The sequence below is a fragment of the Rhincodon typus genome, chromosome 3 (genome assembly GCF_021869965.1).
Source record: "Rhincodon typus isolate 14 chromosome 3, sRhiTyp1.1, whole genome shotgun sequence".
In the NCBI taxonomy this organism is placed as follows: Eukaryota; Metazoa; Chordata; class Chondrichthyes; order Orectolobiformes; family Rhincodontidae; genus Rhincodon; species Rhincodon typus.
In genome coordinates, this window is record NC_063334.1 from 10,083,926 (window position 1) to 10,094,500 (window position 10,575).

Sequence of the window (10,575 nt, forward strand, 5' to 3'; positions counted from 1 at the left end):
ACCCCCTTCCCCTCCCCCATTTCTGATGAAGGGTCTCGGCCCGAAACGTCAGCCTCTCTGCTCCTATGATGCTGCTTGGCCTGCTGTGTTCATCCAGCCCTGCACCTTGTTGTCTACCTTTTTAAATGGCAGCTTCCTGTAGTCCCTTTATGAAGGTTTGAAACAAACATAGAAAATGCTGGAGAAACTCAGCAGGGCCGGCTGTATCTGTGGAAAGAGAAACAGAATTAATGTTTCGAGTCCAGTGACTCTTCCGAACCGCCAGTGAATCAAAAGTCATTGGACTCGAAACGTTAACTCTGTTTCTCTCTCTACACATACTGACAGACCTGTTGAGTTTCTTCAGCAATTTCTATTTTTGTTTCAGATTTCCAGCATCCACAATTCTTTATGGAGGTTTGTCGGAATACATGCTCAGCGTTTTCAGGGCAGATCAAATTTGCAAAGGGGTTTCTGAAACAGGCACTGAACATCTTTTTTATTACTTTACGAATAAGACTGGAGGTAAACTTTCAGCCTAGAATGGGCATACACTCACTTTACATCATTGAATACTCTGGTGTCCCTTTAGCATCCCCACCCCCATAAAATGAGAATGTCAATAATATTGATGTTGACCTTGTCTAGCGCCTGTCCTGTGCAGTGTAACCTATATGCCTTACTCTGTCCCAGTTTTTTTTCACCCTACGATCTGTATGTCCTTACTTACTATGATCTGCCTGTATTGCTCACAAACAAAGCTTCTCACTGGACTTAGGTACATGCAACAATAAATCCAATCAATAATGTCAACCCATTTCTAGGCTAGTATCTGTGATGCTGGTTTGATAAATGCAACAAAACAACTTTGCTCTAAATATTTGGTGCAAGAAAGTAATTACCGGGCATTATATCATTTTTGTTGGAAGTTTAGCATGTGGTTCACATGATCCATTTACCATGGAAAGACCTGAAAGAAAAATTAATTGCAAGTTTAGGCATATTGATAGATTATGTACTGGAAATAGTTCAGGGAAAGTGACATTGAAGGTTACAGGTATTTTAGTACCTGGGCAGGTTCAAATTCCTCACTAATATTCGTGAGGTGATATATCTATTCTTATGTGTGAAGAACAGAAATGATGAGGGGTCATTCGACCCAAAATGTTAACTTTTATTTCTCTCCACAAATGTTGCCAGACCTGCTGAGCTTTCCCAGCAATTTCTGTTTTTGTCTCTGATTTACAGCATCCACAGTTCTTTTGGTTTTTAATTGGAATGATTATTCCAGAAACTTGTTTTCAATGAAGACAAATAATTAGAGAAAAAAATGATCTATTCTGTTTATGAATTAAGTCATTTTCCACGTTGTTGTTTGGTTTTCTCATGTTTGGGTAGAGGCCATGACTGACTAAATTACAACTGGACTGAGCAAGTAGGGTTGCTAAGGGGACTAAACTTCCTCTGTTTCAAGCTCTACTATGCTTTTTGCACGAGGTGGTCAACTGCGTTGTCATAAATATTGTATAATGGAATGTGCAAATGATGATGCAACTGATGACATGATGGTGATGAAGGAATGGGAGCGGTTGTCAGATAAGAAGAATCAGATCAAGAGAGAGGTCTCAGACTTGGCACTAAAGAGCGTTATTTAGTAATCTGCGATATTCAGATGTAACTGAAAGAGTGTTACAGTACATTATGAGTAAAAGAACCTTCCTTAAGAATAAGGAGCCAGAGTTTACTTTTAGACACTTACAGCCCAGGAATACTAAGGAAAAGTATCTAACCATGCTAGTAGGAGTATATGCCCAAGACATAGTAAAAAGAATGTGGTAACTAGGGAAATCTCCAAAGTTAGGATCTAAAGTTCGATCAGAGTCCATAGGACACAGTTGAAAAGTGAAGACCCTGCAGGCAGTGCAGAACCTTGGAAAACTTTGAGTAGAAAGATACTGAAGCCCAGGAAAAAGATGCTAAGAAGATTTTGAACACAGACTAATAGGGAAGGAGTTTGGGCAGGGAATATACTTCAGAGGACTTCAAAGGCAGCCCACAAACCAGCAATACTCTGCAGAACACATGTACCGAAATGGGGCATTTTGACAGAAAGAAGGGAAAACCCCAATATTTACCCAGGTCACTACAGCACAATACTCCTTAGGAATGGCATCTCCTCAGAGATTTTACCGTTACCACAGCCATTCAGAAAGGAGGGCCCACAACAAAGCTGCGAGTGAGAGATCTGGAAATGCCTGACTCAGTGCTAAAGTCCTGGCACATTATCAGCTATTGGACAGACAGCATATAAGGGGTCGCAAGGAGATACGAAATTCTAGAGAAGATCCCTGAGGGGAGAACCGCACAGCGCAGAGGAATGGTTCAATAGTTATTATGGTTCCCAGGTATTTCAAAACACATAGATGGTACAGCAAAACCTAATCCTCTATGTGTGCCATAAATAGTCGAGTGCCTATAGAGCCAGGAATTTCCTCAAGCCCATGGGAAAGACTAGCAATCTTCCCATTTGTTCATCTTCAAGACAAAAATGCATTTAGTCCTAGTAGACTGGATTGGAGTGTCAAGACTTAATTCAACCACAGCAGACTCAGTGATCAGGGCACTGAAAAGAATCTTTGCAAAACATGAATTCCCTGAGAAGCTATTAGACAGCAGACCTCAATTAAAGAAAGAGGAATTCAGAAGGTTCACTTCAGAGGCAGCTATGGACTGGTGACAAGTTCTCCACACCACTTTCAGTCAAATAGAAAAGCAGAGAAGGCAGTCAAGACTGTAATGTCACTGATGCTTAAGAATGCAGACAGAGAACTAATCCTAGTCAGCTACAGACCAATACCATTGAATAATGGGTTCTTGCAAGCTGAATTGTTAATGGCAAACAGGTTGAAAATGGATGTTCCAGGTTTAAAGTGCAATCTCAAGCCAAACATAGCCTCTCAAGACCATGAAACAGTAAGTGATGTGATGAAAAGCCACAGCAAAAAGCAGCAGATTTGATACAATCTGGACATATGGCCAATTATGGTCACAGTAGTATCAGCCAAAAGCACAGAATAAAGTAATCAAGGCATCATCAGAGCAGGCAGGCATTTGTGAACGGTGAGGAGTTCCAGTTACTAAATATTTACATTTTCTGCTACAACTGTAAGCCAATCTTGCAAGCTTACATGAGATCTCCAGGAGACTGCCATAATGCATTCATCCTTAGGCACTCTCAAATGCCCACACCATTCAGATTAGCTGAACACTGTCTTGGCTGGATACCAGGGGGAAGGGGTCACCTACTGAGACCAAGGTTTGTTGTGTAGCCTCAACACCACTGCCGCCACATCACTGCAAGGACCACTGTTGAGCGTTGTGCATTGACCTTTTGAAGATGAGGTTTAGTTGCCTCTTCATATCTGGGGAAGCCTTGCAATTATAGCCCTTCAGGGAGATTCCAGGACATTGCATAATCTGGTGTTCCAGAAGGAAGTAGGGTTGGAATTGAAGGCTCACAATAAGCAATCTGTCACCTTAAAGGAAGAGAAGGAGGCAAAACAACAGTGGTCAGACAATGCATCCAGACCACAAGGTAGTAATAAGCATGTTAGGAACATTCCCAACCGTCTCATTGGCACACAGCTCACACAAAAACATTAAGTCCAAGACCTTCTGTCAATATTACCCTCTCTATCTAATTGCAGAAATAAACACATGAGTCATGAAAGAGTCACTCACAACACCATTAAATGAATCAATTATTTTTGTATCAAGTAAAGATGTATCATCCAACGAAATTCCAAGTGCTGGCTGGTGCATTTCCAGGTGGTGCTCTCCTTGTTTGTAATGATCACAGAGAAACCAATAACTTTAAAAAAAAAGAGATCTCAATTCCCAGTGACCTTTGTAAACAATCGCACAGATTTTACATTTTAAATGTTTTTATTATAACAAACCAGTTAAATCAACACTGCCTAAACACTGCTTTTCGGGCAGCTAGTACATTAAACGACAGAAATCTAATGCCCCATTTTAACATGTTAACACACCTAAAAACTCAACATTGCATTTTTGCTTTATACCACACTTTCCATAGACATGGAATCTTACATTTAAAGTCCAATTTAAATCTTAGAAACTGTTTATTTAAGAGATATAAATCTTTTTAGAACACATAATATCGTGAGTGCACAGATAAGGTGAATATCCAAGGTCTGTTCCCCAGGGTAGAGGAATACAAAACCAGTGGGCATAGGTGTAAGCTGAGAGGGGATAGATTTAAAAGGGACCTAAGAGACAAATTTTAATAGAGGGTGGGTATGTGTACAGAATGAGATGCCAGAGTAAGTGGTGGAGGCTGGTACAATGCCAATGTTTAAAAGGCATTTGGATGGGTACATGAATAGGAAGGGTTTATAGGGATATGGGCCAAATGCTAGCAAATGGGACTAGATTAATTTAGGATATTTGGTCAGCATGGATAGGTTGGAACTGTCCTAAGATCTGACTGCTGCTGGGAGATGGGAGAATGGAGATGGAGGTAATGGTTGTTTCATTAGCAGTTCCTCAAAGCTGAACTGAATTTCCGTTGCAAAGCTTAAATTATGCCCTTTCCCAAATTAGGAATTTGGGTGCCCACTTTTTGTTTTGACTTATTACTCAATTGACTGGAAAGCAGGTTTGCGATGCACACTCGCTGAGGTTACCATGAAGGACTGTCTTTCCCAACCTCTCCCCTTTCCTGAGGCATTGTATTCCTCAGGTTAAACCACCACCAGCTATCTCTCTCTAATAAGAGAGCAGCCCTACTGTCTAATAAGACTGAAGTGACTTTATCTTCATCCTTCATTTCTGAATATGTTATTAAATCATTATAAGCAATATCACCAACTCAATTCAGTGAACTAAAGCCCACATGTTCAGCAATTATATAAGAAGGAAGCAGCATATATTCATACTTTGGGCCCAATTAAGGTCTGCCAGACTTGTCATTGTTGACCAGTGGAGTTTGGTTGTTGAGTCCTGGTTTCAAGGATTGTGAAGGCGATTCTATTGTGCATGTGTTTGTGCATGTTTCACAGTTCTTTCTACTTGAAAAGATCTGATGGAAGTTACGGAGTTGCATGTTCTTTCCCCATTCACAGACCCCTTCCACCTTTACTCTAACTCCCCTAAAGCCCTGTAGGATCAGAAAGTAGATAGCACAGGACTGACTGTTGTGGCAACACAGATCTATGTCAGCAGACATTTTTGAAGCTTAAACTCACAACATGGAAAGCATGAAGCAGAATGCTGGAGATGAAGCATAACTCTTATCTGTAATTGTCTGCGACAGCTATGGGGCATAAAAACACATCCGACCTAATGTTTAACTGCATCATGTGCCTCTAGCACCTATACTGAGACATGTAATTTAGTGCTGCATCTTATAGAATTCAATCATTTGCTTCTTCAGTTTTTAAAGATTGTCTTAATTACTTTTTCTTTTTCCTTTAAAACTCCTCCATGATGCAGCATTGTGTGACCAAACAAGAAGGCAAATTACTTCTACCCAAATCCGTGCATCCAGCAATGTCCAACTATTGCTCCAGATTTTGTCAAAGCTTCCCAACTGAAATTCCAGAATGAATCAGTAACATCAGGAGAGAAGAGAGAGTCAAAGTCACGCTCGTCCCAGAGGGTCATAAGCTGCTCTCTTACTAAAGAGAGAGAGATGATTAGGGCAGTGAATTTCACTTGAACTACGTCAACCTCAGCTAAAGGGTAAGGTTGAGAAGATGTGACATTCATGGTGACTTCAGCCAGGACAGAAGCTGAACACAAACCATCCAGCAAACTGACTAACCAGCTAACTCACTCAGTTCAGAAGGAAGAAGTTGGATAATATTTTGTTAGGAATAAAATTGGAGTTTAGATTTAATGATGTGTTGGAATTTAAAATCTGGAAAATTATGATAAGGATTAATCAAACAGCATGTAATAATAGATAAATAATTTAAAATCTGTAAGATCCATCAATGATCAACAGGGAGAAGATCTATTGGACAGTTCATTACTAATGGAGAACAATATCACTTTTGTTTTATAACAAAGTAATGCTTAGGGTAATGATTGAAATAAAGGTGGCCGAATGGGTTGGGAGTTCAGGTCATGCTCTCAATAGATTAGAGCAAATGACATAAAAGCATATGTAAAAGGTAGCAGTGAGGGATTTCTGTTTTTGTTGCTTTTTGATGATCCTACAAAACATAGGGCTGAATCTTACCAATTTTTGGTTAAGTGTGAGTTGCGTTGGGGTTTGTGTGTGAGACCAAGGGAGCTTCCTTGACATTTTAATTTTTGTATGAGCTCCAGCCCCATCTTATCGCGCACTGTTCATGGAGAAACTCTCTGCTCAGCAGCAATGTCCTCCATTAGACCAGCATCCTTTGGGAATATGCCATCTTTCAGAGCCCGCTGCCCATCTGCAGGTGTGTTGGCAGCTACAAGCTGAACTCTCTAGGACTGAGGAATAGTCAATAACATCTATACTCCACACATTGGTTATGGGGAGGAAATGGCCTAGTGATATTATTGCCGGATTGTTAATCCCGAGGCCAAATAATGTTCTGGGGAACAGGGTTTGAATCCCACCACAGCGGATGGTAAAATTTAAATTCAATAAATATCTGGAATTAAGAATCTAACGATGACCATGAATCCATTGTTGATTGTTGGAAAAACCCATCTGGTTCACTAATGTCCTATAGGGAAGGAAACTGCCATCCTTACCTGGCCTGGCCTACATGGGACTCCAGACCCACAGCAATGTGGTTAACTCTTAACTGCCCTCTGGGCAATTAGGCATGGGCAATAAATGCTGCCTGGTCAGTGATGCCCTCGTCCTGTGAATCAATAAAGGAAAAATAAAATTGGTCCTGAGCACCGAAGGCAGGGCAAGAGTGGGGTGGTGCCATAAGCCTAGCCAGGTGCAGCATCTTCACAAGGAGATAGGGTGCTACCATGAAACACCTAGTGAAGGGGAAATCACACACAGGCCCCTGTGAAAATCTTCACTGCAGGCGAGGCCAGGTCCTCCACCACCACTGCTCCCCTCAGATCTTTCGAAAGGCCAGGCAAGAAGGCCTTCTGAATGTCTGGCCCAACCACCCAGACCCAAATGCCCCTGGGTTCACCTGACCAACTCTAAACTACTGTTGTAAATTAAAACCAAGAACTGTAGATGCTAGAAATCAGAAACTGAAACAAAAATTGCTGGAGAAACTCAGCAAGTCTGGCAGCATCTGTGAGGAGAGGGAGAGTTAATGTTTTGGCTCCAGTGACCCTTCTTCTGAATGGATTGTGGTTTCTCTAGCAGTTGCTTGTTTTTATACATCCATTAATGGAGTGGGCTCCCTCCAGCAGTGTTCCCTCAGATTTCCCTCCTGGCTGTGTGTTTCTCTGAGGTCTGTGTACAGTAGCATGTTCTAGAACGGAAAGTTAATGTTGTAAGCGGTCCTGATGTGAATTACTATGTGCAGATCATCGGTGTGCCTCCCCCACTTCCCCCGTACTCCCCTTCCTCCCCATATTGCTTAGACAGAGCGCTGCCTTTTGGTGTTTTTGAGGACCAGGGGAGTGCAGTGACAGAGGGAGAGGGAGAGGGAGGGGGAGAGCAATTTATGAAGGCCATGTATGAGCGATGGCTGCAAAACAGCTACACAGTTTGGTTATCATTCTATCTGACCAGATTCCTCAACATTGAGTGCTATCCACGTGCTCCACAATTGGAATGACAGTGAGTGGCCTGTAACGTCAGTGTTAACTCGTGGCTGAGACCAACATCAGGCTCTCCTTCTGAGATACCTGTTCCTTTAGGCCCAACAGCCTTTGTTATGCCCCATTTCTTCATCCAAGCTGCATACACATAACCTGCTCCCCACTTCCCCCAGATTGCGTAGATCTCTTCCCATTCAGTTCCTGGGAAATGAGGAGATTTGACAATGATAGTCAACCTCTGTGAGTTGACCCTCCCCTGCCCAGAGCCCTGGCTGATGGATTCACATTAGCTCTGACTAGGATGGTCCGTACTTCCTCAGACTGGCCCCAAAAGGAGACAAAACACTGACCATGACCCACTCCCTGTGACCCAGTCCCTGTGACACAGAAATATGGTTTCCCCATGACCCAATCCCTATAGCACAGAGACACGCTCTCCCCATAACCCTGTTCAAACATCCACCCCCCCACACACCTCCCCCCCAACCCCCACCCCGCCCAAGTGGGTGCTTGACTGTGTCCAAAACCTGGGACTGATGTGGGAATTTGCCTTTGAGTAACAATACAGGCCCCCGACTGATTGCAGCCATCATGGTGTTTGCTGTATGCTACTCCCTAGAGACTTCCAGACTAGTCAGACTGATTAACGTAGAGGCCGTGTGTAAGTGTGAACGTTGAGGTCATATAGGTGCTAGAATGATGTGTCACACTGATGTACAACAAGATGTGCTTGCCCTGACTGTGTACTGCTGCACTGCATGGATTTTATTTTTAATTTTCAAGTCATCTAGCAAAGCCAGTCATTTTTCTTTTGCTGCAAGGTCATTCTAAATGATCCAGGGAGATAGTTGGAAGCAAAAATGACTCCAGTCAAGGACAAAGCTTAATGCCACATTAACTGCTGTGCTCCAGTGAGATTCTCTCTCAGCTTGTTCTCAGGAGCTTCCAAATGCTTCAGGGTGCTGGTGTAGTCCCTGAGTTGTTTGATGATCTTAACCTGCTCATCCAAACTCCAGAAAGTCACACAGATGAGGCTCTGTCTGGGCAGTGGTGAGTTGGTGTATATCCAGCAAACTCTGTTTCACATTCTTCTCTAGATGCAGGGCAACCTGCATTGTGAGCAGACTGTTACCCCACTTATCCCTCCCAACCTTGATTGTCTGCAAGGCACAGCAGGGGAAGGCGTAGCATGTTAAAGGCATGTCCATAGGCACCAGGTGAATGCACACAGGGAGCAAGAAAGCAGCCTTGTAGCTGCTGTACATGTTCCCTTTCCTGTGCAATATCTGTACTCGTGTAGCTGATGTCCTCTCTCGACCCAGTCTGCCGTTGCAGTACCTAATGCCAGATGGCAGTGAAATCTCCCTGAATGTGGCGCGACAATGGTGGGAGGATATGTACGGAGGGTGATGGTTGATTGTGCCCTCCTGCCCAGCTTGTCCATGGACAACATGGATCTCTGGGAGCAAGTGATGAGTTGATTCCACCAGTCAGCCATTCGATTGTACCAATAATTACAAAGTCTTTTCAAGGGCAACAAGGGACAGGCAATAAATGATGGCCAGCCACTGACACCCACATCCCACAAATGAATTTTAAAAAAATACCCACACTGTTCAGAGCATGGTCATATTCCACTCATAAATTTAAAATGGAGTAGTTAACTTTTCACTAAATTAGAAAGAAGACAGGCCTTTAATGTGAATAAAAAAACAGCCAGCTGATAGAACTTTTCAGTAGCAGATGAGGACTAAGTTTAAATGTTCCATGGATTTGCTTTTATATTGAAAAAAGGAGATTGCTACAATCCAGGGAATGTCTCTCAGTGTTCAGTTCTCCATTCACCATAACATTTTATGAACCATGTGCTCAGAAAAGTTGCTAGAATTTCACATTCCAGTGTGAATTTAACCCTCATTGCCTGGAGAAAACCAAACATCCACGCTCAAAAATCAGTTGGGAGAATTATACTTAAATCCAGCCATTTCCTATTTTAACCTTTCCATGGAACCTTGTCCCTGCACTTTGTCTGAGTCCAGGATAGTGGCCTCCAGCTATTCCAGTTTACATAGTCTTCTTTCAGTCAGACCAGCTTGATCATTACCTGTGTTCGTCTTTTTGCCAATGCCTTTGTCTCCGCTTTTGCTTCTTTATGTTATGTATTTGGAAATAAATCTGAGCAAGCTATTTGACTGTAGATAATTGATTAGCAGTGTGCTTTTTTTTCAGTTGCTGATGTAATGGAAGAATGCGGTGGGCAACTCATCTCGTCTCCAAATGAGTAATATTCCATAATTTTGAACTTATTTCCAGACATTAGCTGTGCTAACCTGTGCCCTACAGAAAGTAAGGCCACAGGGTTTGGGGCAGTAAGGAATTTATTTTTTCTTTTGGAAATTGTGAAACGTGATCAAGGAGGATGAAGTTCCCAGAGGTCCTCCTAATTATCTACCTAGCGTTTGGCAGGACATCAGCTTATGGATTGAATCAAATATTTTTTGCATATATACTTCAACTTCTATAAAGGCGGACCAAAAAATTACTTACATACATATGAATGACCTTATGAATTAAGAACAGGAATAGGCGACTCAACCCTTCAATAAAATTAAGATTATAGTAGGAACTGCAGATGCTGGAGAATCTGAGATAACAAGGTGTAGGGCTGGATGAAGACAGCAGGCCAAGCAGCATCAGAGGAGCAGGAAGGCTCGGGACTAGAACCTTAGGAGGGTCTAAGCCCGAAACGTCAGCCTTCCTGCTCCTCTGATGCTGCTTGGCCTGCTTTGTTTATCCAGCTCTACACCTTGTTATCTAAGATTGCGACTGCTCTGA

At 42.4% G+C, this 10,575-nt stretch overlaps 1 long non-coding RNA gene across 1 annotated transcript in view; it reads left to right on the plus strand.

The window, feature by feature from the left end:
* Positions 1-9,937, plus strand: part of LOC125482799 — a 19,768-nt gene extending 9,831 nt beyond the window's left edge. Inside the window, exon 3 of the long non-coding RNA XR_007261771.1 lies at positions 5,497-9,937. This is a non-coding gene — a long non-coding RNA (uncharacterized LOC125482799). The remainder of the gene's footprint in view (positions 1-5,496) is intronic.
* The last annotated feature ends 638 nt before the right edge of the window (positions 9,938-10,575 follow it).